A 17,343-nucleotide genomic window follows, 5' to 3' on the forward strand; every position below is an offset into this window, starting at 1 on the left:
ATTAACTATTACATCAAATTGAAAGTTTCTGTACTGCAAAAGAAACAGTCAGGAAAGTGAAGAGGCAACTGACAGAATGGGCAAAACTATTTGCAAACTTTGCAACAGATAAAGTATTAATAACCTGAATCTACAAAGAGATCAAGAAACTCCACAATAACAAAACAAACAACACAATTAAGAGATGGGCCAAGGACCTCAATAGACATTTTTCAAAAGAGGAAATCCAAATGGCCAACAGATACACAGAAAAATGTTCAGGATCACTAGCAATCAGGGAAATGTAAATCAAAGCCACAATGAGGTTTCACCTCACCCCAGTTAGAATGGCTCACATACAGAAATCTACCAATAACAGATACTGGCGAGGATGTGGGGAAAAAGGGACACTAACCCACTGTTGGTGGGAATGCAAACTGGTAAAGCCACTATAGAAGTCAGTTTGGAGATTCCTCAGAAGCCTGAAGATAACCCTACCATACAACCCAGCCATACCACTCCTCGAATTTACCCAAAGGAATTTAAATTGGCAAACAAAAATTTATTTAATATATGCTCAATTGATCTTCTGTATATAAAGAGAATTGAAATTGAATCTTGATGTGAATGGAATGGGAGAGGGAGCGGGAGAGGGGAGGGTTGTGGGTGGGAGGGAAGTTATGGGGGGAAAAGGCATTGTAATCCATAAGCTGTACTTTGGAAATTTATATTCATTAAATAGAAGTTAAAAAATACATTTTTGGCAGAAAACCTTGAAGTATCTTACCTAGAATGCATCTGTTCAAAGGTGTCTTGAAAACATTTTAACTCTACTTCTTCATGAACATCTATAAAGCTTAGCATTTTCATGAACTTGAAAGAATATTTTAAAGACATCTGCATATATCTGCTTCATTTCAGCTTTATTTTAATCTGTTGGCTGTTTTCTTAATGGTGACATAACAAATTATAAAATTATACTTGTCATCTTTTTAGGTCTTCAATATTAAAATTTGAAGTGTAATATCGCTTTTCTATCTGCCACCTTTCTTAACAGACACTTTCCAGAACAGTTGTCTTAATTTATTTCTTTTACCTGATGCCTCCTTCTAAAAATTATTCCTGAATTATTATTCCTGATTATTATTCCTGATTTCTGAAAGAAATGAGGGAAAGTGTTTCCTTAAATAAGCCCAGTTCCAGTGCTATAATGTATTTTAAATTTCAAAAACACTATTTTTCCAAATTGAAATTATAAAATTTGAAAAACCAAAATAGCCTCATTAAAACCCTCTGTTACCATTCTATATTCACTTGTATATCAAAGTTTGGGAAAATTCATTTTTCTTTTCATTCTACAATTTAGTTAATAAACTTTTTTTCTAACCAGATAAGAAAAACAATGGTTTAAATTAGCATGCACTATGAAAACTGAATATAAACTCTCTTTCCATATATGAAAAACATGTATTTGCCAGCAGAATTTTCTGTTGTTTTCATTCATAATGTTTAATTACTTCTGCATTCATAATAGTGTTACAACATTAAATGATAATTATACAAATTCTACTCTATTTATTGCATAGGATAGCACAAAACATTTACTGGGGCCGGCACTGTGGCATAGTGGGTAAAGCTGCCGCCTGCAGTGCCGTCATCCCATAAGGGTGCCAGTTTGATTCTTGGCTGTTCCACTTCCTATCCAGCTCTCTGCTATGGTCTGGGAAAGCAGTGGAGGATGGCCCAAGCCCTTGGGCCCCTGCACCCACATGGGAGACCCAGAAGAAACTCCTGGCTCCTGGTTTTGAATCGGTGCAGTTCCGGCCATTGCAGCCATTATTGGGGAGTGAATTGGTGGATGGAAGACCTCTCTTTCTCTCTGCCTCTCCTTTTCTCTGTGTAACTCTTTCAAGTAAAATAAATAAATCTTTAAAAAATATTCATTTACAGATAAGATTTCTGCAGTTTCAGAAAATAAAACTGGTAAGATGATAGAACATTTCAACAGTAGAAGTGTAGCATCAAACTAGAAAAGAGATGAAAAGTTTTTGGAAAATTAGCTAAATACAAGCAAGTTATTTTTAAAGACTTATTAAAATCTTCAAACACTTTGTTTATTTTTTTATTTATTTGAAAGGCAGAGTTACAGAGGGAGCAGAGGCAGGGGATGGGGGGAGAGAAATCCTCCATCTAGGTTACTCCCTGAATGGCCATAAAAGCTGGAGCTGGGCCAATCCAAAGCCAGGATACAGGAGCTTCCTCCAGTTCTCCCACGTGGATAAAGAGGTGCAAGCATTTGGGAGACCTTCTGCTGCTTTCCCAGGCCATAGTAGGAAGCTGGATTAAAGGTAGAGTAGCCAAGTCTTTAATCAGCACCTATATGGGATGTTGGCATTCTAGGTGGCTGCTTACTCACTAAGCCACAATGCCAGAACTATCAAAGAGTTTTAAATCTCTTCTGCATTACAGAGTCTAAGCTTATTATATTTTATGTGATGTACAACACATAAAATTATCTATACACAGGAATTTAGGTAGAGGGATTTCTTTTTTAATTATTTTTAAATGTATGTATCTCATAAACACAACATTCTTCCCACTGCACCTGCCTGCCCACCTACTCCTGCTGTCTCCTGTTTTGCCCTAGAAAAAAAAAGATTTTATTGATTAGGGTCTCTTCTCCTTTTTTTAGTTAGTTGGGCCAATGGGGTGTCAATTTTGTTTATTTTTTTCAAAAACCAGCTCCTCCTTTGGCTGATTTTTTGTAATATTTTTGGGTTCAATCCTGTTGATTTCTTCTCTGATTTTAACTATTTCTCTTCTCCTACTAGATTTGGGTCTGGTTTGCTGAAGATTTTCTAGATCCTTGAGGTGAATTGAAAGCTCATCTATTTGATGCCTTCCCAATTTCTTGATGTAGGCACCTATTGATATAAACTTTCCTCTTAACACTGCTTTTGCTGTATCCCATAAGTTTTGGTATGTTGTTCTGTTATCCTCATTTACTTCCAGAAAATTTTTGATTTCTCTTTTGATTTCTTCTATGACCCTGTGTTCATTCAGGAGCATGCTGTTCAATCTCCATGTGTTTGCATATGCTCTAGAGATTCCTGAGTTACTAATTTCCAACTTCATTCCTCTATGGTCTGAGAAGCTGCATTGTATGATTCTAATTCTTTGGAATTTGCTGAGACTGCTTTATGGCCTAATATGTGGTCAATCCTAGAGAAGGTTCCATGTACTGCTGAGAAGAATGTAAATGCTTTCTGTGTAGGATGAAAAGCTCTGTAGATATCTGTTATATCCATTTGGGCTATAGTGTCATTTAAATCTACTGTCTCCTTGTTGATCTTCTGTCCTGTTGATCTATTTCTGAGAGTGGAGCATTGAAGTCCACCAGTACTATTGTATTGGAGTCTAAGTCTCCCTTTAAGTCCTTTAACAAATCTTTTAAATAAACCGGTGCCCTGTAATTAGGTGCATATACATTGATAATTGTTATATCTTCCTGTTGAATTCATCCCTTAATCATTATACAGTGCCCCGCTTTGTCTCTCTTAACAGTTTTTATGTTAAAGTTTATGTTGTCCAATATTAAGATGGCTATACCCACTCTTTTTTTCATTTCTGTTGCCATGGAATATCTTTTTCCAACCTTTCACTTTCAATCTATACGCATCTTTGTTGAAAAGATGTGTTTCTTGTAAGCAGGAAACAGATGGGTTTTGTTCCTTAACCCAAAAAGCCAATCTGTGTCTTTTAACTGGACAGTTCAGGCCATTAATGTTCAATGTGACTATTGATAAGTAGTAACTTTGTCCTGCCATTTTACCAAAGATATTTTATAATATATGATCTGAACTTCCTGTGATCTTTTGCTGTGAGGCTTCCCTCCTTTACCTTCTTTCCTATTGATGATCGTGTTTCTGTGTTTCTGTATGTAACACATCTTTAAGCATCTTTTGCAGGGCTGGATGAGTGGTGACAAATTCTTTCAATTTCTGTTTGCTATAAAAGGTCTTTATTTCACTTTCATTCACAAATGAGAGCTTTGCAGGATATAATATTCTGGGCTGGCAGTTTTTCTCTCTTAGTACCTGGGCTATGTCTCAGCATTCCCTTCTAGCCTATAGGGTTTCTGATGAGAAGTCTGCTGTGAGTCTAATTGGAGAATCTCTGAGAGTAATCTGATGTTTCTCTCTTTCACATTTCAGAATCTTTTTTTATGTTTCACTGTGGTGAGTTTGATTACAACATGCCATGGTGAGGATCTCTCTTGGTCATGTTTACTAGGGGTTCTATGAGCTTCCTGTACTAAGATGTCTCTGTCCTCTCCAAACCTGGGAAGTTCTCTGCAAGTATCTCACTAAAATGGCCTCTAATCCTTTCTCTCTCTCCATGCCTTCAGGAACTCCTACAACCCGAATGTTGTTTTTTTTTAATAGTATCCCGTAGATTCCCAACAATATTTTTTAAATTTCTAATTTCCTCTTCTCTTCTTTGGTTTGACTGTATACTTTCCTGTTCTCTGTCTTCTAAGTCCGATATTCTCTCTTCTGCTTCTCCCATTCTGTTTTTAAGGCTCTCTAATGCGTTTGTCATTTGATCTATTGAGTTCTTCATTTCATTTTGATTTCTCTTCACTATCACACTTTCCTGTTCTACTAGTTTTTGCATTTCATTTTTGATTCCTCCTTAAGATTTCATTTTCATGACAGTGATTTTCTATCCTGTCCAGTAAGATTTCCGTAGCTCAAGCATTTGTTTTTGAAAACTTCTAATTGTTCTTATAAGTTTTTTAAAATCTATATCTTTCATTTCTTCCATCTCATCATCTTTTTAATCTTGGCTTAGGGTGTCTAGTTCATTTGGGGGTGTCATAATGTCTTCCTTGTTCTTGTTTCCTTGGTTTCTGCATTTGTTTCTTGGCATTGTGGAGATATTCTTTAGATTCTTCTTCCCTCACTGTGGTGTTTTTTCTTGTTTTGCTATGACTGTATTAAGTGGACTGTCTGCTTCTGATGGAGCCTTGGAGGCATGATATGGGTGTGGCATGAGAGCTCTAGTTCCTCAGGGTTAAGGGTGTGCCAAAGTTGACACTCCCAGGTTAGGCATTGTAAATCTCTCTCTCTCTTTCTTTCTTTTTTTGATTCAAAAGGGAAGTAATTCTACACAGCTGAGCAGAATTGGAGGTAGTTGGCAGGCAAATGATATACCCACAGGAGCCAGAGATCGGAAGCTCTTTCCCAAGGACCACACAGGGAATCTGTTCTGCCCTCAGTGTGGACTCAAATTCTCCTGCAGTCTCCCACTGGGTTGCCAAGGTTACCAAATTGTAGCATCTCTAGAGAATACTCACATGAACTCCCTGAGTTCTCTCACCCACCGTCTCTTTTTTCACAGTCTCAGTTCATTAGCAGCACACATTCACTAGGTCCTAATCTCCTGTTATTTCACCCCCCTCCAGAGTCAGGTTTTTCTGCTTGGCTGTGGGTGGGTGCAGCCCTGAGGTCACGCTGCTTATGATGTATGTCCAAAATGGTGCCTGCTCTATGTCTTAAGCCACTATGGAAGTCAGTCTGGAGATTCCTCAGAAACCTGAATAAACCCTACCATTCAACCCAGACATACCTCTCCTTGGAATTTACCCAAAGGAAATAAAATTGGCAAACAAACAAGCTGTCTGCACATTAATGTTTATTGCAGCTCAATTCACAATAGCTAAGACCTGGAACCAACCCAAATGCCCATCAACAGTAGACTGGATAAAGAAATTATGGGACATGTACTCTACAGAATACTATACAGCAGTCAAAAACAACGAAATCCGGTCATTTGCAACAAGATGGAGGAATCTGGAAAACATTATGCTGAGTGAATTAAGCCAGTCCCAAAGGGACAAATATCATATGTTCTCCCTGATTGGCAACAACTAAATGAGTACCAAAGGGGAAACCTGTTGAAGTGAAATGGACAGTATGAGAAACAATGACTTGATCAGCTCTTGTCCTGACTGTTGATGTACAATGTAACACTTTATCCATTTTAGTATTTTTTTTGTTCTAATACTATTGCTAGAATTCTGTAATTAACACACAATTATTCTTAGGTGTTTAAATTTTAACTGAAAAGTGATCCCTGTTAAATATAAGAGTGGGAATAAGAGAGGGAGGAGATGTACAATGTGGGACATGCTAGTCGGACTTGCCCCAAATGGTGGAGCTAGAAACGTGCCAGGGGATTCCAATTCAATCCCATCAAGGTGGCATGTACCAATGCCATCTCACTAGTCCAAGTGATCAATTTCAGTTCAGAACTGATCACACTGATAGGTTTAAGAGTCAAAGGGTTCACACAAACAACACTAGTGTCTGCTAATACTAACTGACAGAATCAAAAAGGGAGAGAAGGATTCATCATGGGAAGCGGGATAAACAGCAGATCCATAGAATGGCAGATGTCCTAAACAGCACTCTGGCCTCAGAATCAGCCCTTAAGGCATTCAGATCTGGCTGAAGAGCCCATAAGAGTATTTTAGGCATGGAAAGCCAAGACAATGTGGGGGAAAAAAAGAAGACCTAAATGAAAGATCTCTGAGAGTGAGATCCCAGTGGGAAGAATGGGACCATCAAAGAAGGAGGTACCTTTCTCTGAAGGGAGGAGAGAACTTCCACTTTGACTATGACCCTGTCAGAAAAAGATCGAAGTCGGCGACCTCAAAAGGCTTCCATAGCCTTGGCAACTCATGACTAGAGCCTGGAGAGATTACTGACGCCATAAACAAGAGTGTCAAATTGTTAAGTCAACAACGGGAGTCACTGTGCACTTACTTCTCATGTGGGATATTCCCTTAAAGTGTTGTCCAATGTGAAGTAATGTTATAACTAGTACTGAAACAGCATTTTACTCTTTATGTTCTGTGTAGGTGCAAACTGATGAAATCTTTATACTAAATTGATCTCCTTCTGTGTATAAAGATAATTGAAAATGAATCTTGATGTGAACGGAATGGGAGAGGGAGCAGGAGATGGGAGTGGTGCGAGTGGGAGGGTAATTATGGGGAGGAGAAAGTAATTGTAATCCATAAACTGTACCGGTGCCACAGCCAGAGGATTAGCCTGGTGATCCATGGTGCCGGCCCATAAATTTTAATTTGAGGGTGTACATTATATCACTAGAAAATCTTTTAAGTGGTTTTAGATATGAAATTTCATCATAACCATTGCCAATCTCATTCCCCCTCTGTTTAAACGTGTCACTTATTGAGTATCTAAGTCACTCTTTGAAATACCAGATATGTGTATGTTTAGGAAACTTAGAGTTCTTATAAAAATTTCACAGATGATATATGTAGCCAACATAAAAGTACAATGGAAAACATATATTCTCTGAAGACATGGGATATTTTTATCCTGTTAGTAGTTCTACAGCTTCTACAAGTGCAACTTTGAATAGATTATCAGCTTCTATACAACTTTATTTGTATATCTGCTAAAGGAAATAAAGTAAAATTCATGTTTTTTAAAGGAAAGTGAGATAAAATATCTTTTTTTTGACAGGCAGAGTGGACAGTGAGAGAGACAGAGAGAAAGGTCTTCCTTTGCCATTGGTTCACCCTCCAATGGCCGCCGTGGCCAGCGCATCGCGCTGATCCAGAGCCAGGAGCCAGGTGCTTTTCCTGGTCTCCCATGCGGGTGCAGGGCCCAAGGACTTGGGCCATCCTCCACTGCACTCCCGGGCCATAGCAGAGAGCTGGCCTGGAAGAGGGGCAACCGGGACAGAATCTGGTGCCCCGACCAGGACTAGAACTCAGTGTGCTGGTGCTGCAAGGCGGAGGATTAGCCTATTGAGCCACAGCACCGGCCAAGATAATATGTCTTAAAAATGTGTGTAAACTTGCTTTTGATCCTATATCCAAATGAGTACCTTACATGAACTCAAGTAGAGAAATTATATGTGGTTCCTGTTGTCTTTTCTATTTTCCAATTCTCCACTAATATGTTTATGTTACTCTTATGTTAAAATGAAATATTAAAATACCATTCTAATAGTAGCTGCTTTATAGATAGGCATATAACAATAATCCCTTTTTAAATTGCTTATAAGAGCTAGGATTGTGGCACAATGGGTTAAGCCACCATCTGCAGTGCTGACAATGCACATGGGCACAGATTTGAATCCCTGCTGCTCCACTGCTATTGCAGACATTTGGGGAATGAACCAGCAGGTGGAAGATGTGTGTGTGTGTGTGTGTGTGTGTTTGCTTTTGTGTGTGTGTATGTGTATCTTCCTCACTGGCTGTAACTCTGCCTTTTAAATAAAATAGAATAAATATTTTAAAATTGTATATAAAATGCAAAACCTAAACATCATCCCCATGGATCTTTCATCAATTAATTCACTTTAAATATTTATGTTATTTTCTGAATATCTATGTTCTTTATCATGTGAATACTTCACTTTAAACAAATAATTGACTCATATAGATTTATCCTGTTCACTCAACAATTGGACTTTACTTCAGTGTTTAGAGGATTCAGTGAGATAATATATAGGTAGTGGGTAGACAATCGCTTTGGAATTATTCAAAGTGCACCAGAATAAAAGTAAAAGACCATTAAACACATGAACTACATATTATTGGTAAGAATCTAGACTTCAACATCAGGTATACCTGTATTCAAATTTCAGTTCTGTCACTGACATCCTGGGTGCTTCTATAATATCTCTTTCCAATATCTACCTTCTGCATCAGTGATCATAGGACAAAGACAACTTGTCTCAGAGTGTTAGTGAAAATTCAGTGAGGTAAGTAATACTTAGCAATAAGAGTGCCTGACGAAAATTTGGGACTCATTCATAGAATATTTTCTTGTGTAATCCATTTGAGATCATTTCTGAGGTTAATACAGCAGAATGGAGTTCCAAGATAGGTGAATAAGGAAAAGATGTGTTTAGTTTGACCACAGGATAACAGAAGTGAAGCAAAATAATTATATTCCAGGGCTGTGATGGAGAGTTTTCAGTGGAAATTCTACAGAAAGAAGGGAGTCTCTATGAAGTAGTGTGGGCACTACAAACATGGAGCAGTGAGCAGTGACACCACCGCCAACTTCCACAAGTTAGAGGCTGGAGGAGAAGCCATCTTCTTGGGACAAGGTGAGAAAAGTCTGTGCCAACCCATGTCACTGGTGATATTGCCTGATTGAGAACTTTGTGGACACACTGACTTGGGTTTGGGTTTGTAATTCTTGTGGAGAGTATATAAGTTCCCACCTTATCCCATTAAAGGAGAGCATACTGCCCTCTTCTCATTTCAGAACAAGGGTGCCTTGCAACTAGTTGGGGGGAGGGTGTGTGCTACCTTAATAAGGTGAGTAGAGGCTGCAGCAGCTCAGATGCATGTGACCAAATAATTTTATCACAGAGATAAATCCAAGGTTCCCATTGACTTTGAGTCTGGCCTGGTGGATTGGCAGAGGGCAGGCAACCTAGGAGGTATTCCCCTTGCTTCACTCTATCATGGGCACCCAGATATAAACTTCCAAGATGCAGCACTGAAAATCAGTGGTTATGGAAATGCCTTTGCTCTCTATGTGAATGGGGCAGGATCATAAGGCTCAGTGAAGCCACTGTTCCCCATAACCATAGGAGCCCTGTGCTCTATGAGTGGGGGAACTCTGTGACTGTATGGTAAGGTATGAGGTTAGCTGAGTCTCTGGGCAATCAGTGTGTCTGGATTCAGAGGCTCATAGTTGCCTGAATGTTTGGGGTGGGTCACTGCACAGGGCCGCAGGCTTATACTGAGGACATCACAGATACTTGGTGTGGTCCATGCACCTATGGGGTGGGGTTGTGTATCTAGTATTGGCTCATCTTGGGCATTGATCATCTTGGTAAAGATGAGTTGAAGCTATGATCATGTCAGGTGATATGATCATACTCTACTCCCTTCAAAAAATAGAGGAGATCTACCATACCCAGCTTGGCTATCATCCTGGATTCCTGCCCTACAATTGAGCACTGACTGGAACTCTAAGGTGCCACCCAGCACATGCCTCTGGATACCCACTCAAGGAAAAGACACCACACTAAACCACAGAGCATATTTCAAAGATAAAAGCCAGCAGAGTAGAAAACCAATAAGTGTTTCCACAAATGCCTACAGATAAATGTAGAAATACAAGAAACATGAACAAGGAAGACAATCTGACTCCTCATAAGGAATACCACAATGCATCAGTCATAAAATCTGAAGACAAAGGATTGATAAATTGCCTGAAAAAGAATTCAAAAATTGGCCATAAGATTACTCAAAAACACAGAGAAGGAAATGCATGAGTTAAAGGCATTCATACATGACATAGCTGAAAAACTTTGTCAGAAGATAGAGAGGTTGACAGGAAATCAAACTGAATTATTAGAAATGAGAATTCAATATGTCAAATAAAAATACAGTAGAAACCCTTAACAACATATTTTATAGGGCAGAAGAAAGAAATAGAAGACAAATTTTTTGAAATATCTAAGACAAAATAGAAACATTGAAAATAGTATATGAGAATTATGGGACACTATCAAATGACCTAACATAGATTCTGAGGGCTTCGTGAAGATATGGGAACAGAGAATGGACTATAAAAACTATTCAGTGAAATAATAGCAGAAAATGTCCCTAATTTGGAAAAAAAATATTGACAGCAATTACACGAAGCACATAAAACTCCTGACAGGATCATAAAAGATGTTACTAAGACACATTATAGTCAAACCTTCAAAAGTAAAACATTAAGATCCTAAAGTGTGTACAAAACATGCCAGATTACCTTCAAAAGATGTACAATTAGACTGGCAGATGATTTCTCATGAAACCCTACAGGGTAGGAGAGAATGGAGAGACGTAGTCCAAGTCTTCTTTTTTTTTTTTTCTTAAAGATTTATTTATTTATTTGCAAGTCAGAGTTACTCAGAGAGAGAATGAGAGGCAGAGAGAGGGAGGCCTTCCATGCAGTGGTTCAATCCCAGGTTGGCTTCAACGGCCACAGATGTGCTGATCTGAAGCCAGGAGCCAGGAGCTTCTTCCGGGTCTCCTACATGGGTGCAGGGGCCCAAGGACTTGGGCCATCTTCCACTGATTTCCCAGGACATAACAGAGAGCTGGATCAGAAATGGAGCATCTGAGACTCGACCTGCACCCATATGGGATGCCAACACTGCAGGCGGAGACTTGGAATTCCAAAGCAAATAATAGAAATATTTATGGAAAAATGGTAAGACCTGGTCATTACTTATAAATTATAACTTTGAATGTAAGTAGCCTAAATTATCCAATTAAAAGATACAGGTCAGTGGGAATTCAGATACATATCAAAGAAAACTCAGCTATTTGTTATGTACAAGAAACACACATCACCACAAAGATACTCAGATTGAAAGTGAAAGATTAAAGGTCTTCATGATATCAGAAAGTAAAACAAGCAGGAACAGCAATTGTAATATCACACAGAAACATTATTAAATTAATAATGTTTATTATTATTATTATTATTAAATTTATTATTATTATTATTATATTAAACAGAAAAATTGTTAAAAGAAACAAAGAAGGGCTTTGTGCAATTATTAACGGACCAATTGAAAAGGAAGATGTGCCTGCAGTAAATATATATCACCGATACCATGGTGCCTGGCAATTTAAAACAAATATTAAGGGTCTAAAAAGAGACATAGACATCAGTACAATAATATTAGGTGATTTTAACATTGCACTTTCATCAATGAACAGATCTACTGAAAAAAAAATCAACAAAGAAACAACAGCACTAATCTAATTTGTGGATCAAATAGTCCTAATTGATATCTACAGGACATTTCATAAAATAGCTGCAGAATACATATTCTTTTCATCAGTGAATGGAACTTTCTCAAAAGTAGACCATATGCTAGCCCATAAAACAAGTCTCAACAAATTAAAAAAACTGAGATCATACCATGTATCTTTTCTGAACCCAATGGGATGAAGCTGGAATTAACAATATAAAAAAAACTATAGAAAATATGCAAACAAGTAAAGTCTAAAAAAACATGCTCCTGAATGAAGAGTGGGTCATAAAAGAAATAAAAAATGAAAAAAATTCATTGAAATGGGTGAAGATGACAACACTTCAAAATTTAGTACACAAAAGTGGAAGTATGAGAGAAGTTTGTAGAAATTAGTGCTACCCTGAAAAATCAGACAAGCATCAAATAAGTGATTGAAAAATGCATCTCAATGACCTGAAAAAACAAGAATAAAACAAACATGAAATTAGTAGTATGAAAAAAATAATGAAAATTAGGGAAGAAATAAACAAATTTTAAACCCCCAAACCAAAAATAGATACAAATGATCTCTGAAATGAAAAGTTGAATTTTTGAAAAAATAAAATTGATGCACCAATGGCCCAACTAGCCATAAAGAGATAAAATCCAAAATAATAAAATCAGAGATGAAGCCAGTGACGTGGCTTACTAGGTTAATCCTCTGCCTGCGGCACTGGCACCCCAGGTTCTAGTCCCAGTTGGGGTGGCAGATTCTGTCCCGGTTGCTCCTCTTCCAGTCCAGCTCTCTGCTGTGGCCTGGGAAGGCAGTGGAGGATGGCCCAAGTGCTTGGGCCCTGCACCTGCATGGGAGACCAGGAGGAAGCACCTGGTTCCTGGTTTCGGATTGGTGCAGCATGCTGGCCGTAGTGGTCATTTGGGGAATGAACCAATGGAGGGAAGACCTTTCTCTCTGTCTCTCTCTCTCACTGTCTAACTCTGCCTGTCAAAAAAAATCAGAGATGAAAAAGTATATGCTGGGGCCGATGCTGTATCACAGCAAGTTAATACCCTGGTTTGAAGCACCAGCATCCCATATGGAAGCTGGTTTGATCCCGGCTACTTCACTTCCAATCCAGCTCTGTGCTGTGGCCTGGGAAAGTAGTGGAAAATGGCCCATGTGATTGGGCCCCTGCAACTGCATGGGAGACCCAAAGGAAGCTCCTGGCTCCTGGCTTTGGATCGGCACAGCTCTGGCTGTTGCAGACAATTGGGGAGTGAACGATCTGATGGAGGACCTCTCTCTATCTCTGTGCCTCTCCTCTCTCTGTGTAACTGTTGCAAATAAATAAAAAAAATCTTTAAAAAAGTGATATGCTACAAGAGATACTGCAGAAATAAAAAGAATCCCAGAAATTACTACAAACAGCCTTACAAATAGGAAAATCTAGAAGAAATGGAAACATTAATGGACACAGTCAACCAAAATTGATGCAGAAAGATGTAAAAAACCTAAATAGACAATAACCAAGTCAGAGATTGAATCAGTAATAAAGACTCTCCCAGAAAAGAAAAGCCCAGGACCTGATAGCTTCATCGCTGATTTCCATCAAACTTTTAAAGAATAACTAAGTCATGTTACTTTCAAACAATTCAAAACAATTGAAAGGCAGGCTATCCTCCCAAATTGAGCCTCTTCTATGAAACCAGACTCACCTTAATTTCAAAACCAGGAAAGTGTACTCAAAGAAAAAGTACAATAAACCAATATCTCTGATGATATCAGAGGCAAAAATTCATAATAAGATGCTAGCTAATCAAATTAAACAATGTATCAGAAATATTATTCACCTAGATCTTTTGGGATTTATTGGTGGTATGCAAGGATGGTTCAACATAACAAATAAATAAATGTGATACATCACATTAACAAATTGAAGATTAAAAACTATATGACTATCTCAATTGATTCAGAGAAGGTACTTGATAAAACTCCAACATACTTTCATGATAATAATCTTAAGCAAACTGGGTATAGAAAAAAACATTCCAGGGGCCAGTGCCATGGGTCACTTGGTTAATTCTCTGCCTGTGGACCAGGCATCCCATATGGGTGCTAGGTTCTGGTCCCGGTTGCTTCTCTTCTAGTCCAGCTCTCTGCTGTGGCCCAGGAGGGCAGTGGAGGATGGTCCAATTCTTGGGCCCCTGCACCTGCATGGGAGACCATGAAGAAGCACCTGGCTCCTGGCTTTGGATCAGTGCAGTGTGCTGGCTGTAGCGGCCAGTTTGGGGGTGAACCAATGGAAAAGGAAGACCTTTCTCTCTGACTCTCTCTATCACTCTCTATAACTTTACCTGTCAAATAAATTTTTAAAAAAAGAAAAAGAAAAAACATTCCTCAACACAAGCAAAGAAATATGTGACTAACACAAAGCAAGTATTATATTGAATGGAGAAAAGCTGGGGGCATTCCCACTAAGATCTGGAACAAGACAAGGATGCCCACTTTTATGAATGCTATGCCATGTATTTTCTGGAAGATTTAACCAGAGCCACCTGGAAAGAATCATAGTATATATGTTTGTGCACATAATATCTGCATACTAAATTAATATAAAAAATTAAAATTTTAATTTTTAAAACAAAAAAATTAAAAAGAAAAAAAACACTATATTCCATTCTCTACAGTTATCCCTTAAAAGAAAAATGCTTAGTAGTTAAGGTAAAACTGGAATAGATTATGAAAAAATAAACTTTAGAATTAAATTATCAGCAAAAGGACCTACTGGGAGAGCAGGGTCGCCCACCACGCAGAAGCCGAACCACGGGAGCCACAGAGTCTGAGCACCAGTGCGGGAAGGGGAGTCTATGTGACAAAGAAACCAGCCGGGAGAGGAGAGACACCCAGGGCTCCGAGTCCACACATCGGCGCTGGAAGCGGAGGTGAGCTTAGTAACCGGAGACATTGGCGGGGAAACGGCAGACAGAATTTTAGAGGGATGCGGGTTTTGAAGCGGGAAAGCCCAACAGACTACAGGAGAGAAGGAAAAATAAATAAATAAATAAATAAAAAGGTGGGGGCATACTGGTACAGACAAGTTCCACTCTCTGCCAACCTTGCAAAGGCCAGCAAGAGACAAAGAGCTGGGATATACATAATAAAAGGGGAGAGTTAAGACTACAATTCAGTAGCCTAGGCAACCCAGTGGGAATCCACAGGATTCTTTGGGTAGAAGCCAGCGAAGCTAAATACCATCCATTCTGCTCAGCCTTGCAGTATTACTTACCTCCTGAACAAAAAATAAAATAAAATAAAATAAATGAATAAATAAATAAATAAATAAATAAATAAATAAATAAATAGAGATTTACCACGCATAACCTGAGGGTGTCACCTTTGCACACCTGTTACCCTGAAGAACCAAGCAGAGCTCTCAGGCCACACCCATCTCAAGCCCCCAAGGCTCCTCCATCAGCAGGCAGTACACTTAACGTGGACATAGTATAATAATAATAATAATAAAAAAAAACCTCACAGTGAGGGAAACAGAATTAACCATACCAAGCAATAAACACAGAAATCGAGGGAACAAGATCAACGATGACACTATGATGCCTCCAAATAAACCAAACACCCCAAGCCAAGATTAAAAAGATGATGAGATGGAAGAAATGCAAGATACAGGTTTCAAAAAATTTATGATAAGAACATTTAGATTTTTCAAAAGCAAATCCTTGAACTACAGAAATCCTTATTGGGCAGGATTGAGAATCTCTCTCATGAAAATGAAATTTTAAGGAAGAATCAAAATGAAACGCAGAAACTAGTAGAACAGGAAAGTGTGATAGTGAAGAGAAATCAAAATGAAATGAAGAGCTCAATAGATCAAATGACAAACACATTAGAGAGCCTTAAAAACAGAATGGGAGAAGCAGAAGAGAGAATATCGGACTTAGAAGACAGAGAACAGGAAAGTATACAGTCAAACCAAAGAAAAGAAGAGGCAATTAGAAATCTAAAAAATATTGTTGGGAATCTACAGGATACTATTAAAAAAAACAACATTCAGGTTCTAGGAGTTCCTGAAGACATAGAGAGAGAGAAAGGAGTAGAAGGCCATTTTAATGAGATACTAGCAGAGAACTTTCTGGGTCTGGAGAAGGACAGAGACATCCCAGTACAGGAAGTTCACAGAACCCCCAATAAACATGACCAAAGGAGATCCTCACCACGACACATTGTAATTAAACTCACCACAGTGAAACATAAAGAAAAGATCCTAAAATGTGCAAAAGAGAAACGTCAGATTACTCTCAGAGGATCTCCAATCAGACTCACAGCAGACTTCTCATCAGAAACACTACAGGCTAGGAGGGAATGGCGAGACATAGCACAGGTGCTAAGAGAGAAAAATTGCCAGCCCAGAATATTATATCCTGCCAAGCTCTCATTTGTGAATGAAGGTGAAATAAAGACCTTTCATAGCAAACAGAAATTGAAAGACTTTGTGGCCACTCGTCTGGCCCTGCAAAAGATACTTAAAGATGTGCTACACTCAGAAACACAGAAACAGGGCCATCAATATGAAAGAAGGGGAAGGAAGAGCACCTACCAGTAAAAGAGCATGGGAAGCTCAAAGCATATACTAGAAAATATCTCCGGGAAAATGTCAGGGCAAAGTCACTACATATCAATATTCACATTAAATGTGAATGGCCTGAACTGTCCAGTTAAAAGACACAGACTGGCTGACTGGCTTAAGGAACAACACCAAACTATTTGTTGCCTACAAGAAACACATCTCTCTAACAAAAATGCATGCAGTCTGAAAGTGAAAGGTTGGAAAAAGATATTCCATGCCAACAAAAACCAAAAAAAAGCAGGTTTAGCCATATTAATATCAGACAAAGTAAACTTTAATACAAAAACTGTTAAGAGAGACAAAGATGGGCACTATATAATGATTAAGGGTTCTATTCAACAGGAAGATATAATAATTATCAATGTATATGCACCTAATTACAGTGCACCAGTCTATTTAAAAGATATATTAAGGGACTTAAAGGGAGACTTAGATTCCAATACAATAGTACTGGGGGACTTCAATACTCCACTCTCAGAAACAGATAGATCATCCAGACAGAAGATCAACAAGGAAACAGCAGATTTAATTGACACTATTGCCCAAATGGATCTAACAGATATCTACAGAACTTTCAATCCTACATCTAAAGACTTTACATTCTTCTCAGCAGTGCATGAAACCTTCTCTAGGATTGATCACATACTAGGTCATAAAGCAAGTCTCAGCAAATTTAAAAGATTTAGAATCATACCATGCAGCTTCTCAGACCACAGTGGAATGAAGCTGGAAATTAACAACTCAGGAAACCCCAGATGGTATGCAAACACATGGAGACTGAACAACATAACAACAGACACCACAGAAATAAAAAGAATCATCAGAAATTACTACAAGGACTTGTATGCCAGCAAACAGGGAAACCTATCAGAAATGGATAGATTCCTGGACACATGCAATCTACCTAAATTGAACCATGAAG

Source organism: Oryctolagus cuniculus, chromosome Y (genome assembly GCF_051225735.1).
Source record: "Oryctolagus cuniculus isolate XC-2025 breed Fujian yellow rabbit chromosome Y, ASM5122573v1, whole genome shotgun sequence".
NCBI lineage: Eukaryota > Metazoa > Chordata > Mammalia > Lagomorpha > Leporidae > Oryctolagus > Oryctolagus cuniculus.